Source organism: Ursus americanus, chromosome 7 (assembly GCF_024610735.1).
Source record: "Ursus americanus isolate L20-20 chromosome 7, mUrsAme1.1.p, whole genome shotgun sequence".
Lineage (NCBI taxonomy): Eukaryota > Metazoa > Chordata > Mammalia > Carnivora > Ursidae > Ursus > Ursus americanus.
Genome location: NC_142133.1, coordinates 22,228,073 through 22,255,688, shown reverse-complemented (window position 1 = coordinate 22,255,688; position 27,616 = coordinate 22,228,073). Strand labels below are relative to the sequence as shown.

Below are 27,616 nucleotides of genomic sequence, written 5' to 3'. Positions count from 1 at the left end.
GTTCTGCTTAGTCTTGGCCCTTAAAATATAACCTCTACATTACTTCAAACCAAAGACAGGTTCATCTTTTCTATCATGTCATTTTTTAGTGAAAACCCCCAGATGGCTTTGTGTTGCCGTTACAGTGGATACTGCTTCCTTATCGTAGCTCTGAGGCCGGCAGACCCAGCTCCAGCTAATCTCATCAGCTGCCCTGAGACCTCTCTCCCCTCACTTCTCCAGACAGCACGCCTGCTTTCAGTTCCTGGACACACGAGTTATTTCCCTTCAGGGCATTCACTGTCCCCTCTGCCTGGTAGCTCTTCCCCAGGTCTCTGCACCAGGGGTCCACTATCTTTAGGTCTCCACTTAAAAGCCATCTCCTCAGCAGCTTTTCCTAGATTTCCCCCTTCCTGCCCCATGTAGTCTTTTAGTACTTTCTTTCATAACACCATAATTAATAATTTATGTACCTAGTTTTTTGTTTTGTTTTGTTGGTAAGCACTACAAACACCCTTTACTAGTCAGTAAGCTCCATAAGGGTGAAGACTGTGTTTCATTCATCATTACATAGCCACCCGGGGAAGCATCGTGGTCCTCACAGGTAAATGGACTGCCGTTACAGTATTTGCATGTTTCCGGTGAATCTGCTGGGATTGTTTTCTCATGTGGCTTAGTGAAGCTGCACACTCCCAACCCCCACTCCAATACACAGACAAAAAACATTCAGCACCCTTGGATTCTAGCTCCCTGCAGCCCAACAAAAACTGCTCTCTGTAAAGGTTTTGGAAAAACTGATTACTGGTCAAGTGTGAATAACGTCTAAGGCTTTTTATATTACCTTTAATTAAACACATATCTCTGGAAAGGTCATGATCGATTTATTATAGATATCTGACAACATCTTTTCCATCTGCTTGTCATTGTTGTAACTCAGCAATACACTTCTGTTGGCATCACGTCCTTGAAGGAAGGGGCTGTGTCTATACGCCTGTGTACATATGCATTCGTTCAATTAAGTATTTGTGGTGTGAGTAGCTATAGATTAACATATAAATGTGAACTATATGATTCTGTAGTAATTTCTTACTAGAAGGAAACACTAATGGGCAGTGAAGAAAGTTAGACCTGGGTTGGAATCCCAACTCTGTCATTTAACATCTGAGCCTTGGTTTCCTCCTTTGCATGGTAAGGGCAAGAATGCCTATGGATAATGTCGAATAATTCATTCTTCCAACAGATATTTACTGAATTTTGTGTCTGGTGCTGCTCAAGGCATTGAGGATACAGGAGTGACAAAACAAAAATTCCTGCCCTCTCAGAGCTTACATTCTAGTGAGGGAAGGCTGATGAGAAATCAAATAATAAGTAAAACATATGGTCTTTTGGATGGTGTTAAGTGCTAAGGACAACAACAGAGCAGGGAATGGGGAAAACGAGTGCATGTACGCGGGAGACAGGCTGCATTTTTAGACAGGGTGGAGGATGCATTATGAAGGTGGCAACTGAAAAAAGGAAAGAGGGGAGCGAGCTAAGAGGATATTTGAGGAAGGGCATCTAGCGGAGTGAACTGTAATCACCAGAGCATTGCAACAGAAGCGCCTGTCCTTAGGTGCTTCTCCAAGTGTGGTCCCAGAAGTAGCTGCCTTGACATCAGCTGTTACCTTGTTAGAAGTACAAATTCACCAGCCCCATCCCAACCCGAGGCAGGTTCCCAGGAAACTGTTTTAACCAGCTCTCCAGGTGATTCTTATGTATGTTGAGAACCACTGTTCTAGTGACAAACATATAGGCTTGGGAAGCAGATACCCCTGGCCATGTGGTATTAAGTTGTAACACCTTGGTCGATAGTTCTCAAAAATTTAGGGTACATCAGAATCACCTGGAGACTTGTTAAAACCCAGATTATCGCGCTTAACTCCAAATTTCTGATTCAGTATATCTGTGGTGGGGAGGCTGCAAAAACATGCATTTCTGGAAGTTCTCAGGTGATGCTGGATAGTGGGAGGGGGCGGGGAGGAGCACACTTTGAGAATCACTGCTAGCGTGAGGCCTGCGTGCTGGAGCCGGGTGGAGTCAGAGGGCAAGCAGCAGAGAAGACCAGATACGGGAAAAGAGGCAGCTTGTGTATGTCCCACAGGTCACTTAGCTTACTAAGGTCACAGACCTTAGCTCTTACTCTGCAGTGGCCGATAGAAAATAGTGACCTCACCTACGCTGTAAAAACAAACAAAAAACCACTCAGACTGCTATGTTGGGGACGCCGCAGAGAGGCAAGCGGAGCAGCCGAGATGGTTACAACATCCAGGTAAGAGACGCTGGTAGTTGGGCCAGGGCGGGGGTGATAGTGGAATTCTGCATATATTTTAAAGGTAAAGCCTACAGAATTTGCTACTAACTTAGATGTAGGGTGTGAGGAGGGGAAGAATGTTGGGCCAGGCAATGCATGTAAAGTGCCTGACATACAGTTGGTGCCTAGTAAGCTGTGTGTTTTAAAAAGTACTCCGGTAAACGCTCAGCTACTGGAGGTAGGCTGGGAGAGGAAAAGCGCTGGGGATGGCCCGAGGACCCACCCCCCGGGTCTCACTTCACCCTCCCCGAAGGAAGGAAGTATTTTCAGAAGGGGAAATAGAAAACCAAACCCCAGCACTTACTGCTGCTTATCCTCCTTTCCCTCCATGGGCTCCCACGGCCTGACACGAGGCAGCGAGGAGCCTCACGGGAAGATCAGGGACTAAGCCCTGCGGGGAAAGGGGCGCGCGGAGGGCCGCGACTGTGACACGCACGTTGCTAAGCGACGGCGGGCTCCCAGCTCGAGGCCTCGGAAAGCGGCAAGGGGGCGGAGCCGGGGCGCGCACGCGCAGTAACCTGGATCGGCTCCTCAGCTAGCGGGTGCGGCCGCAGAGACAGGCGGGGGCTGGCGGTCGGATCTGTGGGCGTCCTTCCCCGCTACCCGCCCTAGGCTGGACGCTGTGTTTGAACTTGGCCTTTCCTGTCGGACGGGCGGAGTATTTATTAAGGCCCACTCTGGCCTTAGGGATCAGCAAGGGGCGGCTGTCAGAGCCACCCCCGCGGCCCTCGGCTCTGGTGCTGGAGGCTGTACTGCCTGCGTACCCGCAGAGCCTGGCAGGAGGCGTCCCCAGCGTTGCCCACGTCTGCCGGTGCTGGCTTCAAAAGTGCACGCAGGCAGGAGAGAAAGTTGTTTACGTGAACCGTTAAATACTGTGCAAGTCATGATTCGCTGCTCCTGGGCTGACTAGTCTTTGCTTGAAAATGCTTGGCTGTCGCTGTTCTCCACGATTTCTGGCAAATCTTCCTTACCCGGCCCGGCAGCAAGCATTAAAATAGAGCAAGGGAACACTCATCTCCTGCAAACGAGACTCCCCGCGGTGTGTACATCTGCTCCAGCCTGAATGCGGTTCAGAATCGGGCGGAGGGGACTGTAGGCTATGGCAGCAGGTTGGGGCTGGTAGTCGTAGCGCTTATCCAAAAAGAGCAAGTTCCTGGGAAAAGCAGTTGATGACTTGCGTCCACCTTCTGGCCCCGGATTTTCTTACCTCATTTCACCATTGCTTCCCAGTTTCCACTACCAGAGCCAAATGTCTTGGGCATCAGCCATGGTAACTCTTGCATTGCCTGGATAACAGGGAAAGAAAAATCCGTATTGAGTTGAATTCTGTATAACCAAGCTATGCATGTGCGTGTGTTTTGTAAACCAGAGCCAGTATTAGTGAGTATGTATTTACATTTATCTGGAGTAATGTGGAGAGAGTCGAGTTTGGTCGCCGGACTCGTGCATACGTGAGCTTAAGTCCTTCCTATGAGGAAGAAGAATATATGAATAGAAGTTTGATATCTAGTTACCTACGCAACTAAGTTGGTAAAAAGAGTGGGGTGTGTGTAAATACATGTGTGCTTGGGGAAGAAGGATTGGGTGGGTAAATACGTATGTGGAGAGTGGGTTGAAAACCCCAAAATGGGGGAGCTAACAATTCAGCTCCTGCTCGAGAGCCAGGAGTTTGTTCAGCACTGTATTAAACACCACATACTTACCTGGTTTTACCCTAGTCCTCGGTCTCTGGGAGCATAGGCCTGGGCGGTCGTTATTTGAATCTTGGCTTCACCATCACTTTGTAGCTGCTTCAGTTGGGCAAACAATCTATTATCTCTGAGCCTCAATGTCTTCCTCCACAAAATGAAAATATTCTTAAGGTTCTCAGGTGTGGATGATTTAATACGGGCAGAGTACCGACAGGAGGGCCACGCTTGTGGTCAGTCTTTGGTCATTATTATCTCGGGTTTTGATTGAGCAGTTTGATGTGATGTGCTACCCCGTGTCTGTAAGACTTAGCGCTCTCATCAGCCCTCTAATACTGATTCCATCCTTCACCAATGTCTTCAGGCTCCTAAAACCATTCACCTTCAAGGACATTCCCAACCGTTTGCTGGGAAGAAATGAGGAATTTCTCATCCCTTTCAAAACAAATTTACCTGGATCTGTACAAGATGACAGTTGTTTGGTTCTATTTTAAGTTGCATAGTATACGTCTAAAATGTAAATATATTTAGGTCAATCTCTTTCCAATTGTTAAGCAGTTCATATATATGTAGATTTATTGACGGATGTAAGAAACGTTTTTATTTTATTTTATTTCAATGTTTTTTTATTATGTTAGTCACCATACAGTACATCCCCGGTTTCCGATGTAAAGTTCGATGATTCATTAGTTGCGTATAACACCCAGTGCACCATGCAATACGTGCCCTCTTTACTACCCATCACCAGTCTATCCCATTCCCTCACCCCCATCTCCTCTGAGGCCCTCAGTTTGTTTCTCATAGTCCATAGTCTCTCATGCTTCATTCCCCCTTCTGATTACCACCCCTTTCATTATCCTTTTCTTCCCCTACCAATCTTCCTAGTTCTTATGTTCCATAGATGAGAGAAACCATATGATAATTGTCTTTCTCTGCTTGACTTATTTCACTTAGCATTATCTCCTCCAGTGCCGTCCATGTTGCAGCAAATGTTGAGAAATCGTTCTGATAGTTAAGTAATATTCCATTGTATATATGGACCACAACTTCTTAATCCAGTCATCTGTTGAAGGGCATCTCGGTTCCTTCCACGCTTTGGCTATTGTGGACAATACTGCTATGAACATGGGGTGCATATGGCCCTTCTCTTCACTACGTCTGTATCTTTGGGGTAAATACCCAGTAGTGCAATGGCTGGGTCATAGGGTAGCTCAATTTTTAACTTTTTAAGGGACCTCCACGCATTTTTCCAGACTGGCTGTACCAACTTGCATTCCCACCAACAATGTAGGAGGGATCCCCTTTCTCCACATCCTCTCCAGCACTTGTTGTTTCTTGCCTTGTCTATTTTTGCCATTCTAACTGGTATAAGGTGGTATCTCAGTGTGGTTTTGATTTGAATTTCCCTGATGGCTAATGATTTTGAACATTTTTTCATGTGTCTGTTAGCCATTTGTATGTCATCATTGGAAAAGTGTCTGTTCATATCTTCTGCCCATTTTATGATTTATTTGTTTCTTGCGTATTGAGTTTGAGAAGTTCTTTGTAGATCTCGGATACCAGTCTTTTATCTGTAGTATCATTTGCAAATATATTCTCGCATTCCGTGGGCTGCCTCTTGGTTTTTTGACTGTTTCCTTGGCTGTGCAGAAGCTTTTTATCTTGATGAAGTCCCACAAGTTCATTTTATCTTTTGTTTCTCTTGCCTTTGGAGACGTGTCGTGAAAAAGGTTGCTTTGGGCCGATGTCGTAGAGGTTGCTGCCTATGTTCTCCTCTAGGATTTTGATGGATTCCTGTCTCACATCGAGGTCTTTCATCCATCTGGAGTTTATCTTTGTGTATGGTGTGAGAGAGTGGTCAAGTTTCATTCTTTTGCATGTAGCTGTCCCATTTTCCCAGCACCATTTATCGAAGAGACTGTCTTTTTTCCACCGGATGTTTTTTCCTGCTTTATCAAAGATTAGTTGCCCAAAGAGCCGAGGGTCCATTTCTGGGTTCTCTATTCTGTTCCATTGGTCTATGTGTCTGTTTTTGTGCCAGTACCATGCTGTCTTTGTGATCACAACTTTGTAGTACAGCTCAAAATCCGGCATTGTGATGCCCCCAGCTTTGTTTTTCCTTTTCAACAGTTCCTTGGCGATTCAGGGCCTTTTCTGGTTCCATACAAATTTAAGGACTATTTGTTCCAGTTCTTTGAAAAATGTCATTGGTATTTTGATCGGGATAGCATTGAAAGTGTAGATCGCTCTGGGTAGCATGGACATTTTAACTATGTTAATTCTTCCGATCCATGAGCATGGAATATTTTTCCATCTTTTTTGTCTTCTTCAATGTCTTTCAAGAGTGATTTATAGTTTCTAGAATATAGATCCTTTATGTCTCTGGTTAAGTTAATTCCAAGGTAATGTATGGTTTTTGGTGCTATTGTAAATGGGATGGATTCCCTAATTTCTCTTTCTTCAGTCTCATTATTCGTGTACAGAAATGCAACTGATTTCTGAGCATTGATTTTGTATCCCGCCACATCACTGAATTGCTCTATAACTTCTAATAGTTTGGGAGTGGATTCTTTTGGGTTTTCCATAGAGAGTATCATGTCATCTGCGAAGAGAGACAGTTTGACTTCTTCTTTGCCGATTTGGATACCTTTTATCCCTTTCTGTTGTCTGATTGCTGTTACGAGGACTTTTAGTACTATGTTGTATAATAGTGGTGAGAGTGGGCATCCTTGTCGTGTTCCTGATCTTAAGGGAAAGGCTTCCAGCTTTTCCCCATTGAGAATAATATTTGCTGTAGGCTTTTCATAGATGGCTTTTATGAGATTGAGGAATGTACCCTCTATCCCTACACTCTGAAGGGTTTTAATCAGGAAGGGATGCTGTATTTTTGTCAAATGCTTTTTCTGAATCAGTTGAGAGGATCATATTGTTCCTGAGTCTTTTCTTGTTGATATGATGTATTACACTGATCGATTTGCGAATGTTGAACCATGCTTGCATCCCAGGGATGAATCCCACTTGGTCATGCTGGATAATCCTTTTAATGTACTGTTGGATTCTATTAGCCAGGATCTTGTTGAGGATTTTGGCGTCCATATTCATTAGGGAAATTGGTCGGTAATTCTCCTTTTTGATGGGGTCTTTGCCTAGTTTGGGGATCAAGGTAATATTGGCCTCATAGAATGAGTTTGGTAGTTTTCCTTCTGTTTCTATTTTTTGAAATAGCTTTAGGAGAATAGGTATTATTTCTTCTTTGAATGTTTGGTAGAATTCCCCAGGAAAACCGTCCGGTCCTGGAGTTTTGTTTTTTGGAAGGTTGTTTATCACTGATTCAATCTCTTCATAATTAATTGTCCTGTTTAAAAAATCAATTTCTTCCTGTTTCAGTCTTGGTAGTTTATAGGTTTCCAGGAAGGATTCCATCTCTTCCAGATTGCTTAGTTTATTGGCATATAGCTGTTGATAAAAGTTTCTAATGATCCTTCCAATTTCATTGGTGTTGGTCGTGACCTCTCCTTTTTTTATTCATAATTTTATTAATTTGGGTCCTTTATTCTTTTGGATAAGTCTTGCCAGCGGTTTGTCAGTTTTATTGATTCTCTCAAAGAACCAGCTTCTAGTCCTGTTGATCTGCTCTACTGTACTTCTGGTTTCTAATTCATTGATTTCTGCTCTAATCTTGGTCAACTGCTTCCTCGTGAGTGGATTAGGCCTGTCCCTCTGTTGCTGTTCCAGCTGCTTGAGGTGAGAATATAAAAACTGCATTTTAGATTTTTCTATTCTTTGAGTGAGGCTTGGATGGCTATGTATTTCCCCCTTAGGACTGCCTTTGCAGTATCCCATAGGTTTTGAACCGTTGTGTTTTCATTCTTGTTCGTCTCCATAAATTGTTTAAATTGATTTTTGATTTCCTGGTTTATCGAGTCATTCCTGAGCAGGATAGTTCTTAGTCTCCAAGTGTTTGAGTTTCTTCCAAATTTTTCCTTGTGGTTGAGTTCCAATTTCAGACTGTTGTGGTCTGAGAATATGCAGGGGATAATTTCAGTCTTTTGGTATCGGTTGAGACCTGTTTTGTGTCCCAGAACATGGTCTATTCTTGAGAATGTTCCATGGGCATTAGAATAGAATGAGTATTCTTTGGTTCTGGGGTGTAGTGTTCTATATATATCTATGAGGTCCAACTCGTCGAGTATGGCATTCAAAGCTCTTGTTTCTATGTTGGTTTTCTGCTCCGGTGCTCTGTCTATTGCTGATAGTGGAGTGTTGAGGTCCCCTACTATTAGCGTATTTTTATCTATATGTCTCTTTATTGTGGTTAAGAGTTGGCTTGTGTATCTTGCTGCTCCCCTGGTGAGGGCATATATATTTATAATTGTCATATCCACTTGTTGGATACATCCTTTAAGAATAATATAGTGCCCTTCTGTGTCTCTAACTATAGTCTTTAGTTTAATATCCAATCTGTCTGATATGAGAATTGCTACCCCAGCTTTCTTTTGAGGTCCATTGATGTGAAAGATGGTATTCCATCCCTTTACTTTCAGTCTGAATGTATCTTTAGGTTCAAAATGAGTCTCTTGTAGACAGCAAATGGATGGGTCGTGTCTTTTTATCCAATCTGCAACCCTGTGGCGTTTATGGGAGCATTTAGGACATTTACGTTGAGACTGATTATTGAGAGATATGATTTTAATGATGCCATGTTGCCAGTAAAGTCTTTGTTTCTATAGATTGTGACTTTCTGTTCTGTATCACTCTTGGGGCCTTTTTACTTTTATAGAACCCCCGTTAATATCTCCTGTAGGGCTGGTTTCATGGTTACGAAATTGGGTCAATGACTGGTGATTCTGGAAGGTCATTATTTCTCCATCAATTCTGAATGACAGCCTTGCTGGATAAAGGATCTTTGGCTGCATGTCTTTCTCTGAAAGGGGTTTAAAAATGCCCCCCCCCAACCCTTTCTCTTTCCAAGTCTGTGTAGACAGGTCTGATGTAATTCTGATACCTTTGCCTTGGTACGTGAGAAATTTCTTTGCCCTGGCCGCTTTCAATACTGTATCCTTGGATCTAATATTTGCGAATATGCACTATGACGTGACGTGGCATAGGTTTGTCGTGGTTGAGCTTGGGAGGGGTCCTCTCTGCCTCTTGGACACAAATGTTTGTTTGCCTTGCTAGATTAGGGAAGTTTTCAGCTACAATTTGTTCAAATATCTCTCCTAGACCTCTGTTTTTCTCCACCCCCTCGGGGATGCCAATGATTCTGACATTGGAACGTTTCATTGAGTCAGTAATCTCCCGTAACCTACATTCCTGTGCGTGGATTTTTTTGAGTCCAGATTCTATTTTAGCTTTCTCTTCTACTAACCCATCCTCCAATTCGCCGATACGTTCTTCTGCCTCATTCACCCTGGCCGTCAGAGCCTCTAGTTTTGATTGCATTTGGCTCATAGAATTTTTAATTTCTGCCAGATTCGCTCTCATTTCCGCCCTTAGGGATTCTATATTCTCATTATCATTTTTGTTAGTACTTTTTTCAAGTCTACACATCATCTTGACCATTGTTACTCTGAATTCCATTTCTGATAATTTGGTTATATCCATATCCATTAGTTCTGTGGCAGAGGCCACACATTCATTGTCTTTTTTTTGCTGGGGGGGATTTCTCCTCTCCTCATTCTGATGAGGAGAGGTTGTAGGGTTGTCCAGAGCCCAAAATCTTGACCGGGACCCAGGCCGTGCATCCTTGTTTTATAGGGATCTTAGGGATGTCGGCTTCTTGATTTTTTTCAGCCTGCCTTCTGGGGGAGGGGCCTGCCGCACCGATACTCAGGCAACCCTGTTTGGGTAGAGCCTCTGTGTCCCCTGCGAGGGGGGATGGGGATGGGCACTCTCTGAGCCGGTATTTCCAGGCTTTTGTTCTCTGGCGGCTTTCCCTGGCGGTCTGCTGTGCCTCTTCTGAGAGTCAGAGCAGCAGTGGCTGAATCTCAGCCTCTGTCACAGAACAGAGGGATCGCAGACTGTTCTCCACTGATGTTCTGGCCACTTTAACTCTGTTACTGTTGGTGCTGCTCAACCCTGCAGCGTCCCGGGATGTGCGCCGCACACCCGGCGTCCCAGCCCTCACTTCCAGGGCCGGCACGTCTCTGTCCTTTGTGTTTCTAACACCGCAGCCGCCAGCCGCCCCGCGCACTCCCGGATCTCCCGGTCTCACTCTGGATCCAGTGAGCGCACCGGGATCCTGAGCTCCGGTTTTCAGTCTGGTCGCGTGGGCTCCCCGGCTCTCGGTCTCAGTCTGTTCGCTAGCGGGTGCCAGTCTGCGAGTCCGCCCGCTCCCCTGTGCAGGTGGCTACCGCTTCCCGGCGCCCAAACGCGGTGGCTCCCTCCCCCTTCTGTTTATCTTCTGATATCTGTGCGCGGTTTCACGGCTCCCCACTTCGTACCTCAATACTCAGCGCTGGAGATGTTCATTTGTAGAGATCCAGATGCGTCTTCCTGCGTCTCAGGCTGGTTCCGTGGATGTTCAGGCTGGTCTGGTACCTATCCAACTCCACTCAGGGGACCAGCTGAAAAAGGGGTCCCCTACTCCTCCACCATCTTAACTCCCTCCTAAGAAACGTTTTTAAAAGATAAGTATGCCTACACAGAGAAGTCACAATCTAGTTAGGAATACAAGACACACATACTGGAAAAAAAATGTGAACAATGGTATATAATTAGTAGTATGTAACTGGTAGTCACAAGTGTCAGATTTTAGTACTGAGGATAATACAGTATTATAAAATTGTGCCAGTTATTTAAAAATGCCAATTACCTATGATTGGTACATCCTCTGCAGGGCACTGCAAAATAATGTGGATTTTATAATAAATAGTGACTTTTTAATGTAGAAAAAGCACTGGGATATTATTTTTTCTACTGCTAACTCTACAGCACAGTTAAACCTGTTTGCTGTAGATTCTCACTTATATATATAAAAAAAGGTAGGTTAGATAATTTTATGATCCCTTTCACCTGTAAAATACAGTGTTTCTGCTGGCAAATTTATATCTAAAAATCAGTGAACACACTAGCCTCAATAATAGATGTAATTTTCTCATGTTAGGTAGTTTAGATTCTTGTCAGCGAAGAATAATTCAAAGTGGCTTACTAATATTGTGCGAGTTAAAAATACCAGTGCTATTTGAGCTAGAACACCATATGTGAGGAGACACAATAGGATAGAAATTGCTCATCCGAAATGTTATAGATGCAGAAAATTGTCAACACTTTTTTTCAAACCTTAGGAAAATGCCAAAAATAATGAAGGTACAGTTGTATAACCTGAAAGGAAAGGAGAGTCTAGCTTCCTCCCAGTTCTTCCTTCAGTGATGTGACACCAGCGAGGAGCTCAAGAGTATGGCATCAAGCCAAATCTATATATCCCTACTTTTATTTTTTTAAAGATAGTTTGTTTGCCTCATTTATATGTATTGTAAAGATTAAATGAGAAAATACAGAGAATTTATCCTGGCACGTCATAAGCACTCATTAAAACTTGGCTGTTGGTATTCTTCCTGTTTCTATAATTAGTAGCATAGACAATTCATCAAGTACAGGTATTGTATTGTCTTTTTTTTTTGTCTTTATTTCATTACCTTAGACTAAGAATTTTAAAAAGATTTTATTTATTTATATATTTATTGGAGGGGGAAGCAGAGGGAGAGGGACTCCCAACGCAGAGCCTGATCCCAGGACCCTGAGATCATGACCTGAGCTGAAATCAAGAGTCAGCTGCTTAACTGATTGAGCCACCTAGGCACCCCTTAGACTAAGAATTTCATCAAACCAAAATATACATTAATTTGAGGGCAACGGGAATAAGAAATGTTAGTGTTAGGTTTGCCTATGTTTGAAAATTAATAGGTTCAAATGAATTACAGACAGGAAAGGAACCCCAAGTTTCCTCTGGTCTAAGTTCAAAACTAATTGATTTATATTGGACTTTTCAGAAAGAGAGATTAAAGAGATGTCACACCTCATACTTGTTTTATAAAGGTAAAAGTCTCAGGACGCCTGGGTGGCTTAGTCGTTAAGCGTCTGCCTTCTGCTCAGGGCGTGATCCCGGAGTTCTGGGATGGAGCCCCATATCAGGCTCCTCCGCTGTGAGCCTGCTTCTTCCTCTCCCACTCCCTCTGCCTGTGTTCCCTCTCTTGCTGGCTGTCTATCTCTGCCAAATAAATAAAAATAAAATCTTCTAAAAAAAAAAAAAAAAGGTAAAAGTCTCTAGTATAAATCACATGGACCATTCCGATGCAAGTGATCCTGGATATATGTATGCATATGTTTATATTGGTATAATGTATACATAAAAATCTTAATTTTATGAGATCTCTTGAAATAACTAAAGCAATTACAGACAGCCTGGGTTGCTCTAAAATCATTGTTAGAAATTATGAGTTTGGAAATTTATCCCATTGAAGGAAGAAACCTGTATTTTATTAGTTTGTAGCGTTCTAGTCACCTCTATAATTTCATGACTTGAGGTTTATTTTAAAATAATCCATCTGTGATATCTTACATAGAAGCTGTATAACCAAAGGGTGAGTGGAGAGGTGGTCCTAGGCAGCGTTTAGTAAGGGCCGTGTCGGTACTATAGTGACGTCCTCAATAGAGTGGTCATGTAGTAGAGATTTGTTGAATGAATAGCTATGGACATATTACTTCTTGCGAAAGGAATGCAAAATAGACATGGTCGAGGTGGTTACCGTTCTCCAAAAGTTAGGAATCCCTAGTCTAAGCTGTCTAGTTTTGATGGTTTTCTGTCTTCTAGCATGTTTTTTGGGCTGCTTTCCTTATTTTCTATGAAGAATTCCAGAGATGTGAACATCTTCCTTGCAAGTCATTACTACGTCTTATTATGTACTTATGGAGCAATCCAACGTATATTCCGCACCGTGTATGTTCTGGCCTCTTCTCGCTGGACCATGAGATTCATAGTTGATTCATTTAGGGTTTTCAGCACCCAGGAAAATAACTTGAAAACAACAGGTCCTATCAATAAGTTTGTCAATGAAATTGACCCCCAAAAAATACCCAGAAAATACAAAATATATTATACTACTTTGAGCTTTTCAGTGCTTTTAATGGATATAGGTACTAATTGTTCAACCACTCCGTAGAGAATCTCCACGTTTTAAAAATGGTAATTAAAACTACCTTCTAAACTAAGGAACTTAAGTTCTTCAATTTCTACCCAATAAAATCTACCTTTGATCCCTTTGATGATACAAATTACTATTCTCTGTACTTGCCCTAGCAGAGGAGAACTAATGTTTATTGAAATTCAGGGTAGAGCTAAGCTTAAGTCCTAGCTCTGTTTTTAAAGCTCTGTGACTCTGCATAAGTTTTTTAAATTCTTTGAGCTTTACACTTGGACTATGTCTCTTATTAATCTTTAAAAAATAAATGAATAGTGCTCACTTCGGCAGCATATAAACTAAAAAATAAATGAATAAGACCCCAAAAGAGTAGGGATAAAAGAACTTACCCGGTAGAGTTATTGGATCAAATAAGGGAAGCGTAAAGCACCTTGCACAAAGTAGCCACCCAGAAAGTATCGATCCCCGCCGCCCTGCCCTAGCCTTGCCCCGTGGTGGAAGCTCGCCCAGCTGGAAAGTGAAACAGCGAAGATTTGTTTTTAGATCAGTCTTTTTTTATGCCTCACTGCTTCTACCTAATGTTTCTCTACCTCTTGTTTAAATCATGCCAATAAAAATGGAATGTGAAATTCAAAATAGGGTCTTCCTAATGTCACTATGGTGTGAGAATGGGCAAAAATAACTAAAAAGAGTAACCCCAGCCAATGTTTCAGGAGTGGACGCCTTCAAAACGGGAAGGCTCCCACAGGGGAGGAGAATGTAATAACCATCAGAGATGGGGGGGATGGGGTGTGTGGAAAGTGAAAGTTTGCACCGTCTCCTTGTAAACCGTCACCTTACACAGTGCATCGTCACCGACACGCAGCAGTTCGAGCTGATGTCGAAGTGCCGCGGCTGGTAAAACAAGCAGGAGCAAACCGAGAATAAGCACCCGATCCCCAGTCGCCACAGCTCCTGGTGTCACAATGTCAGCCTGTGGCGATGAGCTGCTGAGCAATGGTCCTTGTTTTTATGTGGCTGGGTAGACCTATGATAAAATTTAAAAATGCTTTTCTTCTTTAGTACAAGTGAAGAGTTGGAGATAAGCTTCCACTTAAAGAAAAATGAGGGTTTTGGCCTAGAAGTTAGAATATACCTAAAAAAAAAAATTAAAAAATCTCAGGTGAGGTTTTAAATAGAAAAGTGCAACACTTTTAATTAATAAGGGGTAGTTTACCTCAAATACCTCCTAGGCCCATCTTTTCAATCCGACGCGGCGAATCAACATTTCACAAGTCATTTCCTTTAAACTGTATTCTAACCTATCCCCTTTCCCTATGTAATTATAATCGTATTATGTGCTTCAAGTTATAATTATTTCGGTGTTTATAAGCTTTTCAAGAGTTTGGAAACTTAGGCACTTTTTTTTTTTTTTATCACCTTAGGGTAAGCCAGGAGCAAACTTCCTGATTTAAATTTCCTTTTTTTTTTTTTTTTTTGGCTTTCTCTGCCAACATTGCTCTAAGACTTTAATAATGGGTTGTAAGATTCAGGAAAAGAAATCTTACAGGATTTTTCTATATTTTTAAGAGCAGGGAGGCAGCATTAGAAAGAAAGCTGGTATTTCTGCAGTTTTTTGACATGTAGAGAGTAGAGAGAAATACCATAGTCCTTACTTCGTCATGACTAGTCAGCATGGTGGCGACCACAGGGAAGCCTTGCAGGCCCTGACGAGCTGCCACCAGACACAAAGGCCTGAGCTCCCCTGACAGGACGCAGAGCTTCTGTGACCTCTCTGAGCTTCTGTGCCTTTGTCCACACAGGGGCTGCCAACATCTACGCTCTCTGCCCCGGCGAGGCTAAGGGAGCAGTTGCACACCAAAGAGCTTGGTTAAACCGCCCTTTATTAAATGCATCGGTTGAGCCGTGCTGGGGTCCTAACATCACCTTCTTGGGGTGAGTTGCAAGGGAAAAAGCCCCTCCCCTGCATGTTAAGTGCAGTTTGCATCAGTGTGCACCTTGGTAACAGACTTTCTGCAAAACTTGGGTTTGCTTTTTGTGTATATTGTAGCTTCTGCTCCCGTGTCGAGCCTGCTGTTAATCCTCATTTTAAGCTATATTTCATCAGTGTTAAGACTGTTAGCCTGAGAAGCCCATCCGTAAGATAATCTGCTCCAAACTCTCTCTCTCTGTAGATGGGCCTAAATAGAGTAGAGGACCAAGGAATTAACTTCCGACTTTTGCTTTGAGTAGAATATAGTTTGACTAGATTGGATGAGAACAGAAAGGCTCACTAATGGGAAAATATAATGATTTTAATTATGTTATTTCCTTAATGTTTGAGGTTACATAAGATAAATCTATAGAACCATATAATTTCATCTTGGCCATACTTCATGGGTTATATCCCAAAGTCACTCTTTTCTTTCTACCATTTCCTTTTCATATATGTAAGAGTTATGGGTTTTTTCCTTAAAATTACTACTCTTTAAACTTTTTACCTTATCTAAGAAAATTTTTTATGCTTTTTAACAGATCTATGATGGTTTTTTTTTTTTTCCTGTTGTTGTTGTTTAGAGAGCGAAGGTGGGGAGTGGGGAGAAGGGCAGAGGAAGAGGGAAAGAGGATCTGAGGCAGGCTTCAAGCCCAGCCTGACACAGGCTCGATCTCACAACCCTGACATCGTGACCTGAGCCAAAATCAAGAGTCAGAGAGTCAGACACTTAACCAACTGAGCCACCCAGGCTTCCCATCCATGATGATCTTTTCTTCTGAACTAAATATGGATAGAACTGAAAATTCTACTTATTTTAAATATTCTTTTTGCTTCTCACTCAGTATTTGCAGGAATATAGCATAATGGTCACAAACGGTGCCCTAAAGTTGGAACCACTTCTTAATGACATGACTTGGAGCAAGTTTTACCTTTTTGAACCTTAATTTCCTCATCAAAAAGTGATAATAATTATTGTCCCTGCCTTCCTCACGGTGTCTTTGTGCGGCTGAAATGAGATGGTCCATATGTACCGTCTGGCACGTGGTCCGTGCGCAGCCACTCATCCTCTGTCAGCATTACCATTAAAAATAAATGTCTGAAAAGTTGAGATTGTCTCATATTCCTCTCTTCGCCCCCAGCCCCATGCACACTGCTTGGGATCTGGCAGATTCTCGGTAGATACTTGGTGAATAAATGGCAAAAATACCCAGTACATTTTATATAGTCCTCATTCTTTGTTTGCTAGCCCACCGGTTTATCCCTGCTTCAGGAATTTTTCACTGAGAGTTCCAAGTACCAGAGATGAGACTCCTGGAGTGTCCTGAAACCTTGGTGTTGATGCAAGAAAGGTTGCATTTTTAAAATCAGACTGCATATTTTTGGGGCGTATGTTTCAGCCCTCTTTTGGCTTTGGACTTGGCACTCTCCCAAGGCCTGGACCTCTGTCTTCACCCCGGCCTTCCTGATCTCACAGCTCCACAGTTCGGATCTTCTGGCCCAAACAGTGTATTTTACCATAAACCGTCCTCATTTCGGCTTTACTGTGTTTGCAGGTACAGTTAATTTACCTGGAGTCTGTTCTGTCCTGTTTGGAAGAAGGAACTTTGACCTTTGTTGCTGGTTTAAAAGGAAACTGTTGCTGCACTTCTGGCACCCCTCTCCCCACCCACTTTCATTCCACCGGAGAATAAACTTGCTCAGCAGACTGTCAGGACTGGACATTGACCGGGACCATTTTACTGGTGGGTGGGATCATTGCATTAAAGGTCATTGCTCGGGGATGGTGTCCTTCCTGTTTCCAGGAATGGGACAAAGCAAACGGGGTCTGTCTCAGCTGGCCTGGCCACATTAACACTCCGTCCTACCTGCAGCTGGAGGGAGTTATGGAGCAGTCGTCCAGAATGAGGCAGCTATTGAGAGAGGGTCTAGAACTCAAAGGAAAGCACGTGGGAAGTAAGAGGGCTTGCTTGGGCCTCCTGCTTCATATCCGTTTGTGTAATGTAGCTTTTAGTCCTAGTCTTTTACTCCATTGTTGAACTGAGTCCTTGCCCCGTTAACGAAATCCTGACTGTTTGCTATTGGGCTGTCATTTCTTGTCTATATACTTCTTTGGCAGAGAATCCCAGAGGTAAGACCAAGGCCATGTGCAAAACCAAAGCCTTAATATCCTTCTCTATCCGGGCCAACCTAGTTCACAAAAACTTTTTGGACAGCCCCTATAAGGATCTTTTTCTAAAGCTAGACCTTTTGCAGTATTAGGAGAGGTAGCGGATTCTAATCTTCTCCTATTCGCCCTCTTGGTGAGGGAGAGTCCTGCCCTACAGTTATGCGGATGGTTGAGCACATGACCCCTGACACTGGACAGATGACATCATCAACAGTTTACTAGTCACGTACACTCACAGCCACAGAGATGGACACCACGCCCTGCAGGGCCACATGGGGGTTGCATCCAGAATGTAATGAACACCCAGAAGCTGGGGGAGGCAGGCTTTGTAGTGTCGAGGATGAGGTCACCCCTGGTTTCCACTGGGGAATGTGATTGGCTTGACTAATTCTGTCCGCTGGCGGAGAACTAAAACTTGCTACTCAGGAATAAGCAGGAAATGCATCTGGTCCCTTGGAAGGGAAGTTGTTAGGCCAGGGAACCTTTTTCCTGGGGGCAGGCAGGGGAAAGAGAATTTGCAGTGAGGCCATTTGAGCTCCTCCTGATGTCATCCTGTGTCAAGGCAGCACATAATATTGGGCCTTAATTTTTTAGGATTTACACCACACGGACTATACGGACATAACCTTATTCATTCATACCTTGGAATTTTACTCTAGATGTGTGTTAGTGAAGGTCGCACTTCCCCGTAGGATTATGAGCTACTCAGGGACAGCCAGCACTTAAAAAGCCGTGCACATTATGGTTTGGAAAAACATGATTTGCATTAAATTGACCTGTTCTGTCCTATCTCAAAGTGATATTGTCAGTTTTAGTCCAATGAATACCATTTAATACACCCAAGTTCTATCCTTGGATGTGGTTAATTTTTTAAATGTACCAAAACTTTGAGCACGAAAGGATGTGCTAGGTAGAATTTCACCTGGTATCGGTGAAGGGCTGGAACTCCTGGCCGGCAGCGTTGCCCACGTCCTGCCCTCACACCCCCGCATTCAAGCCCTGTGATGTGCCGTGGACTGACAGCTCTACACATTTCGAGTTACCCCGTTTGCTGACATTCGAGAAGAGCTAATGTGTTTTTTTTCCACTCTGTTTTCAAACAATGGGTAAAACAATAAAACGAATGGAACATGGGCATTCTTTTTAAAATCAGAGTTAAGCTAAGGCCTAAATACCAGAATGCTGATGTCTCAGATGTATTATTCAGGCTGCATATTTTAGGCACTAATGGGGCCCATTAAGAGGTCTTATTGTTGCTAAATTGAAGCCAATTGGTGTGAAGGAGGAAATGTGAGGAGGTCGCAGACAGATTGAAAGAATTTACAGTATATACCCTCAATTTTCTAAAGATCTAATATTAAGTCTTTTATTCATCTCTATTTAAGTCCATTAAACTGATTTTATTTTCTACCTTCCTAAAATATTTGTTAAATTTTACACAACCATAAACACAAAGCTATTTCCCCTTTTAACTGTGATATACTTAGACAAATGAATGAAAGTTTCAAAATTTCTCTGATTTTTATATTGTCAGAGTAATCCATTATGTCTCTGAGATAGAACGTCTTTCTTGTGCTTCTTACAAATAATCCTATCTAGATCCGTCACAGTACCGAGGAACTATTGTTGTAAAGAAACTACTCATTTCATTTGCCCATGAAAACTTGAAAGTAGTTCCTTAAATTCAAATGAGATTTCTATTTTTCTCAACTCTTCGTTGGCATAGAAATTCCTATCCAGAGATGAACCCTGCCTTTAAGGATTAAGTGCTAACTCAGTTTCTCTGCTATTAGAGTTTAATTTTAAAAAGTTTCTGGTGAAATCACCACTTAAAATTCCAAATTAGGTATTAGGACTTCGGTGTACACATGTTTTCAATAGTTTTCTTTTTTCATATTATAAAAGAATACATGCTGATTACAGAAAAATTTGGTAAACATAGATATAAATAGAGAGCAATTTGACCCACTAGAGTCAGCCACGATTCAGTTTCAGTGGATTTGTTTCCATGTTTCCCTCCTCGATCTAGGGGTGTGCTGTCTAATATGGTGCCACTTGCCAGGCATAGCGGTGTCTCCCTAAACCCCATTCTGTCTCTTCTCTTCAGCAAGGTCTCCAGGCACTGTTTGGACTCCCTCTTCCTGCTCCTGCAGCCTGGAAATTGCCTCTAGGCAGAAAATAATGACAACTGAAGGGCTCACCTCATTTGTTCCCCTTTCCTCGGGGATCATGGTCCTGCGTGGCCTGTGGTCCGATGTCTGGAAACAGCTGTTCTGTATATTTTGTGCAATGTTTTAGTTGTTGACCATGGGAGGTTAAGTCTAGTGCTTGTCACTACATCACAAATGGTAGTGGAAGTTGTTGTCACCTTATTTTATGTGTCTCATAATCAACGTATGGTTGATTATGGGAGAAGGGTTTATAAGGGAATTTAAAACATCTTTCATATATTTTCATGAAGATAGAGTCTTCTGTCATCTTAGTTTAAGCCTTCGGGGGAATATTTCTTTTTCTGTATGTAATGCACCAAGCACTCCTGAGCACTCCCCACGGCAATGCGCTGTTCGAGGCGCTATGGTTAAAGCAGGTCCAAACTTAAATACGCTCCTGCCCTAAGGTAGCCTGCATTGGTATAAAGACAAAAAATAAGTCCTGTATAGCATACTAGTTAGATAGTGATAGGCACCAGGGAGAAAGAGAGAGGTAGATAGGGAGTTAGGGGAGTGAGTGACAATTTAAATAGGTGAGCAGGGAAGGGCTGGTTGATAAAGTGACATTTACCCAGAGACCCAGAGTGATATCTGTGGATGTCTGAGAGAAGAGCATTTAAGTCAGAGAGATTAGTAAGTGGAAAGGATACAGAGGATGCCTGGAACTGGCAAGGAACAGCAAGAAGTTCCAGGAGATTGGAGCAGTTGAGCCAGGGGAAGAGTAGTAGGAGAGGAGATCAGAGACATAAGGGGAGGCCAGATGGTCTATGAATGTAATACCTTGTAACCACTGTGGCTTTCACTTAAAATAGATGGCAGTCAGAAGATTGTAAGCCGAAAAGTGACATGATTTCATTTCTGTTTTAGCAGTATCACTCAATGCTATGTTGAGCACAGGCTGAGGAAGGCCAAAGGCAGAAGCAGGGAGTTCAGATAGGAGACTATGAGAGCACTGATGGGCACTGGGATTGGGGGTGTTGCCGTGGAGTTAGTGAAAAGTGGTTGGATTTGAGCACCCATTTTGTAGCTTTTTATTACGGAAAATATAAACAAAGAAAAAGATAGGGAATGGTCTAATGATCTCCTATGCGCCCACTTTGTAGTTGTCAATCCATGTTTAATCTTGTTCTAGCTATCCCTCCAGCCACTCTCTCCCTCTCCCTTCTTCCTACTGGATTATTTTTAAACAGATTAGGGACATTTGAGGAGAGAGACAACGGGGGAATGAATGAAAGAGAAAATTCAAAGATGACTGTCTTTCCCCCCTGAGTTTTTGCCCTGGAACATCTCAAAATACGGTGTTGCCAGCATTGAGAGAGACGGGGAAGTCTGTCGGAGGGACCGTCGGTGAGGCGCGGAGTCTGTTGGGAGAGTACATTTGGAACTCAGTTTGGGACATGACAATTTGAGATGTCTAATAGAAGTCCAATTGGCAATGTTGAGTAGCTTGTTGGTTATATGAACCTGAAGTCAAGAGAATAAGCCGAAGTAGGAAATGTAAATTTTGGAGTTAACCACATGCATGTGATATTTAAAGTTACAAGATTGGAAGGGCGCCTGGGTGGCTCGGTTGGTTAAGCGTCTGCCTTTGGCTCAGGTCATAATCCCAGAGCCCTGGGATCGAGCCCCACACAGGGCTCCCTGCTCAGTGGGAAGCCTGCTTCTACCTTCGCTGTACCCCCTGCTTGTGCTCTCTCTCTCCCCCCACCCCGTCAAATAAATAAATAAAATCTTCTCAGTTATGAGATTGGATGAGCTTGCCAAACGGGTGAGTACGGATTAAGAAGAGATGTCCAGGACCAAAGCTCTCAGATCCTCCAATGGCACAAGCTTAGAGAGAGGAGGAAAAATCAACAAAGACCGAAAAGGTGTAAATAATCAGGTCAGAGGGAAATCAAAGAAAGTATGATGTCGAGGAAGCCAAATGGAAAAAGTGCTGGTGGGTTTAAGTAAGAGAAGACTAGAAGATGGAGTAATGCAGTTAGCAACAATGAAAAAAAAATCATTCAGGATAGTAAGAGGAGTGTTGGTAGAAGAGAGGGGGAGCAAAAGCGTAATGGGAACAGCTTCCAAAATGGAGACACTGGATTACAGCAAGTATAGTCCACTTTTTTGGAGGAGCTGATCCGTAAAAGGAAGAGCTATGTGGTGGTAGAGGGTGGGGTCAAGAGAAGGAGAAATGATAGCATGTTTGTAGACCGATGGAAAGATTCATGCACTAGAAGACACAAATTGGTGGTGGGGAGTGAGAATTGCAGGACCGGCACCCTTGAGGATATGGGATCCTGGCATTGCCTTCCCTGGGGTGAGCCCCAGATGGTTGGACAGTCATCTGGCAGGAAGGGGGAGGAAGGACTTGGGTACCAGTGTGGGGAGGTGAGTAAGTGGGACGGTAGGAGCTTGTGGAAATTCTCTCTTCTGATGGAAACAGGAAGCAAAGCCATGGCCGAATGAAGAGTGATTATGCGGTCACTGTTGAGTGTGGGGATGAGAGAAAAAGCAGTTGCTGGGCAGCAATTAGGTTCCTCTCGAGGCGAATGCCAGATGGCCTTGTTTTAAGTCTTAATAATTATTTTTTTAGCCACACTTTATGTATGGGCTTCTTTACAGTAATTTTTGCTTAAAACTTAAGTCCTTTCTAGCCATATAACTTTCTGCCGTATACTTTGTAGCTATATTCTTTAACTCAAGAACACTTTCTTCAGTCATAACTGATTTTTCCTTCTGTTTCAGTTATTCTGGCTTTTTTTTTTCTCTGCACTTCTATTGATTTATGGGCTCTCTTTCCTCCAACCCACTCATTTTCACTCTCAAATTTTCTTTTTGTTGTTCTTTCACTTTCCTGATGACCTTTTCAGATTTAATTCTCTACACCAGTGTTTCCAAAGCCTGCCTGACTGTCAAAATCACCTGCGGGTATTTTTAAAACTGCAGATTCAGGGACAAAAGCCATGGAAGATCCTGATTCAGTAGGTCCGGGTGGGGGCCTAGACTCTGTGTTTAGAAGGCTTCCTGGGTAGTTCTGATAATCAGCTGGGATTAGCCACCACTGCTCTCCATCACTAATGACATTTGCCAGTTCCTAATTCCCAAATGGATTACAAAGCTCCCGTTCCCTTCTGGGTTTCCTCTAATCGTTCCGCAGCTTAAGTGTGTGTCTGTGTGTGTTGCCGGCTCTTCGGAGTATGATTTTTTACATCTCAGCTATTTTCATCCATAGATTTTATTTTAATCTGCACATCTCCCCCTCCCCCACAATGGCTCCCTGCTCTTCTTTCAAAGATCAACTTTCATTACATGCTGGCAAGGATAAAAGCAGATGTTCCCTGAAAATTTTTTCCTATAATAAATCCCTTTTTGAGGTGTGTCCTTCTCTTGAAAGGATAATGTTCCGTTTACCTTAGCTCCATTGCTTTTTTTGGGTAAATTTTCAGGCTGATTTTGTTTACTGTTTATGTTTTAATGCGGGGAGTTTGGTTATATACTGGTATTTGCCAACAGAGGGTGGGTATCCCTCTTGTCTAAAGTCCTAGAATCATTGATCTCTCCCAATCCAGTATTTTGTTGTTTTGCTATAACATTTCTAGGAGACTTAATTTTTAATATTATGAAATGCATATATGAAAGGACATATAAAATAATTTACAAAGATCAAATCATTATCAAGTGAATGCATAAGAAGCTACCTGGCCTCGTTTCCATGCTGTAAGTACAGGGACCACCCACGATGCCACTGCACGTGTCCTTCCCTTTCCTGCCGTGCTGTGATGGAGAAGTGAGATGATCCCAGGTAATGGAGAAAGAATAGTAGCCGGGATCAGAGAACAGAGAGAAGGCTTGATTCTTCTTTTGCTGCCTCAAAAAATAGTACCCGAAAAGTAGGATTTCCATTCCATTTATTCTGGTTGTTGTCGATACTGCATCTCAAAAATAATGGTACATCGTGTCTACCTGTTTATGCCAATTTCTCGGTGAAGCATTGCAAGCATGTTGTTAATCCAGATTAATGTGCACTGAATTCAGTTAGAAATTCTGCTTTGATGCTTGCAAATGACTAAATGACTAACCAGAATCCTTTTAATACTTGTTCTGAAACAGAAACTCTATTTCCAATGCAGTTAATGTCTTGCATCTTGTCTTTCCCTATGCATTTCTAGCATTTGTAAAAAATGAGAAGGGGGCGGGGAAGCTGCAGCTGTTGTATTGGAGGCTTGTATTCACTGGGGCTTGCAGAGTCCACAGTGCCACCATGGAAAACAAAGCAAATAAAAGAAAAACATAGTTTGAGGATAAAAGCAGCATCTTGGACATCCAACCAATAATGTATATAGACCTTTTAGCAGCAGAGAGCATAAATCATGTCTCTAAGAGGGGGGAAAACCCACTTTCTGTAGAAAAATCTAATGAGATCATACAGTAACTAGACTTTTTAATTCTAAGGTTTAAAATTGTTATCAGTCTTTGGTCTTAGTCCAAACAATTTGAATCCATTAAGAAAAGGAAAATTACCTCTTACACATAATGCTAAATGTCAGGTTAAAATAAAGATCTCCAAGATATGCTTGTAAAATACATTTTAATTAAGCCACTAATGATATATTTGTATTTCGTCTTGCATGTTTTTCATTTTGGAAACATAGAAACAAAAGACCACAGAAATCAATTTCAGAAATACTTTAACTACCAGAGAACTTTAGGGAGGCCACTGGGAAAACGAAGAATTTATTTCCAGTAGTACTTGTCGTTATTACGCATCAGTGGAAGGGACTAAAGGTGGACTGTACAAACCACACTGGCTTGACGAGAGAACAGGACATGAATTCGGGTTTAACGTGTTTAGACACTTAGAAAAGAAGACCCCAGATCCTAAATTCAGTGTCATCTTGCTGTTGTTTGTTTCTGTTTCTTTGAGGAAGTTCTTCTCGGATGTCTGAGGGAGGGTCCTAATGCAGAGAGAGAGGAGGGCAGGGCCGCTGTGATTAGAGCAGACACTGGGACCCTCAGCTGTCCGTCTTTCACGCGGCCCTTCTGTAGTTCTCCTGTCACCACCTCCTGGGAGGCGTCTGGCTTCCTGGAATCCTGCAAAAAGTCTCAATTTAGTTGAAAGTCTTGATTTTGCAAATGCACCTAGGCCTACATCTAGTTAATGGATGGGTTAGGCCCAGAATGCCCGTCTTCTGATGGTTCTTCTCTACTGCACGAGGTTGCCTATTTGCAATTCCTGAAATTAGTTCCAGATGGAGAAATCTCTTCCCTTGAACTAAATAGTGAACATTCTTTGATATTTAAATTAACGGACGCTTGGGGCACCTGGGTGGCTCAGTTGTTAAGCGTCTGCCTTTGGCTCAGGGCGTGATCCCAGGATCCTGGGATTGAGCCCCGCATCGGGCTCCCTGCTCTGCCGGGAGCCTGCTTCTTCCTCTCCCACTCACCCTGCTTGTGTTCCCCCTCTCGCTGGCTGTCTCTCTCTCTGTCGAGTAAATAAATAAAATCTTAAAAAACAAAAACCAGACACCAGAGAACTACCATATGAAATGTATTTGTGAAGTACAGACATTCCAAATACAGGCTAATTTTTTGAAGTAGATTCTGGTTTTCTGTTGTCTCTGATTATGAGCTTAGACACAGGTGGTGCTTCTCAAAAATTCCTTCAGTAGACAAAGTTAAAATCCTTTGTCCTAACAGCAGTGACCAGCTTCCCGCACAAACTAGTGGGTGTGGCCCTGTCCCCACCCCTCACCTGTCAGTTGTCTCCCTTCAGTGCGTCTCTGCCCTTTGTTAACGAAGTGACTACCTTTGAAGCACTAGGATCCTTCAGGCCGCAGGATACACCCCTGAACTTAGAGATTCCCAGTGTCAGATGACACCTCCATTGCTTCTTCTCAAGCTCAGAAGCCCATACCCTTCCTCGTGAGAAAATCTCATGTCTCTCCCACGCTCTAGCTGCTTCTGTTCACCCCACCTGGTAGAGTCTCTCCTTTGCATATTCCCTCCAACCTAGAGGATTGTACTAAGCTTTACTTCCTGAACTAGCTTTTTAAAAGATAGGCATTTTCATATGAATATAAAAAAATATTAATATGCTTTTACAAATCATAGCCCGATTCTGCGGGTGTGGGCACGTTGAGTATCACGACCCCTCGTTGGTCTTCACTGAAGCAGATACCCATCTTTTGCTTAATTTGTTTTCTTGGTTTTTAAAATGTCTGATTCTGACAAAACTAAACCTGTCAAGGTTTCTTCATATCTAAAATATGTAAATTCAAAATTCCCTGTGTGAGTTCACTGTGAAATCTGACATAGCAAGTTTACTGGTAAGATGTGTTATCTGGTCTCGAGAACACATGTTTAAAAATGTTTTACCTTTTTTTTCTCTTGCTTTCTACCCATTCATGAACACTGACTTTTAATCATTATTTACAACATTCTTCATCCAGTAATAGAATTTAGTTATGTGTTCATTACTAAGCAACCTTGACTAATGTGATTCACTCTGTGCGGTTAGAAGATTGTGCCGGCGAAGTATGATTTTCTTATCAAGAGAGCTGGGAAGGGAATTAGCAGAGGGTGTTGAGGTAAAAAAAAAAAAGAAAAGTGACACATTGGTGTCACTTCTGAGATGGTATTTTTCTAAAATCAGTTAGCCTTTCTATGTGTAAAGAGATACAGATTTTGTTTCAAACTTGAGTGTGCAAGAAATTTTGTTTTCTGTAAATCAAATCAAACCCATTTCAAGCCCCATCCTGAGAGGTGGGAAGTTAATTCTCAGTCATCCCTGGGGTTTTCTACCCTCTTCCAGAAGGACCATGTAAAGGGTCTCATGCAAGAGAGAACATTCAGGAAAGACTTTTCTGGTTCCCAGTCCATTCCAGTTACCAGGACGACTGTCCCAGCCACCACGGTCCCTTGTGGCAGGATGCTTTGTAGCACTTTGGGGACAGGAATCTCGCCTGGTGCAGGACTCCCTGGGCCTGGGATCCCGCTTCTCTGGAAGCTCCAGCTGTTTCCTGCTCAGGCGCAGCCATCCTGCAGAGGCGCCACTGGGGGAAAAAGACGCAGGTCTCCATCTCTTGGGAAACCTACACTGGTCCCTTTCCGAAGCCTTGGCTGATCATCTCCTCCCCTTGGCTCTTGCCACTTCTGCTTCTCTTCTCCCTGCTAAGGGCCTAGTGTTTGTCTTTGTCCTCAACTCATAGCATCATGCGCTCTTTAAGGTAAAACCTTGGAAGAGAAGTTGTCTTCAGGAGACTAGCACCAAAGCCTTCCCTGAGCGTAGGAAACATGAAGGCTTTTCTCTCTTCCTTCAACCAGGAGTAGGGAAATAAAATATTAATAATATTTTTTTATTTTTTTAATAAAATAAATATTTTAAAATATATTTTATATTTTTATTTGTTTAATAATATATTAAACAAAAGACCAAAATTCAAATGAGTATCGCAATAGAGTCTCCTGTATAATATTCGATGCGTATAATACTCAACATGATGATGACATTAGAGTAACGGGAAAGTTCTTTATTCCTTGAAGTGTTTTTGGAAAGTTTAAAAAATATCCTTGTCATTTGCTAGTGTTGTATTGTTGTGCATATATTTGATACCAATATTACCATTATCCATAGAGTTAACCTTTCAAAGGAACAATGTCAGCCCCACTTCATTTCCTTCTCTCGGTTCTCATCTTGCAGCAGGTGAAGGAGAGAGGCCTGCAGTCTTTCTCTATGCCGTGGAGAGGAGCAGTGGAGATTGGTTCCATAGGTTCAATGGTCATTTCTAATGTGTACTCCTAGGGGATGTGCAATTGTGCAAGGCAGACAAGATGCAGGAGAGCGAGTGAGACCAAGTGTGCAGGGATCCAGGGACCTCCATGCCCACTTCAATCATACTAGTTGTGCTTTTTCATTTCTTTTGTGTATTTCATAGAAAATTTTGTTTTCATGAAGGATTCCATTGCTATAAAAATGAGGAAATCCTTGAAGGCTGTATGCATGTATATACTTATAACATTTGAAACTCCCCAGTATTTGGAGTTAAAGGTGTTCCTTTTTTGATAGTATAATTCTATGGTATAGAAATGAACCTTCCCCTTAGAATATTCTGTTGCTTAA

General features: G+C 42.6%; 1 long non-coding RNA gene across 1 annotated transcript; it reads right to left on the bottom strand.

Annotated features, from left to right (window-relative positions):
* Positions 1 to 844: 844 nt before the first annotated feature.
* Positions 845 to 23,511, bottom strand: LOC148109643 (uncharacterized). Its single transcript, XR_015725186.1, has 2 exons — positions 23,196 to 23,511; positions 845 to 3,615 (listed from the first exon to the last, which is right to left on the bottom strand). It is a non-coding gene; the product is annotated as an uncharacterized LOC148109643 (long non-coding RNA).
* Between the last annotated feature and the right edge of the window lie 4,105 nt (positions 23,512 to 27,616).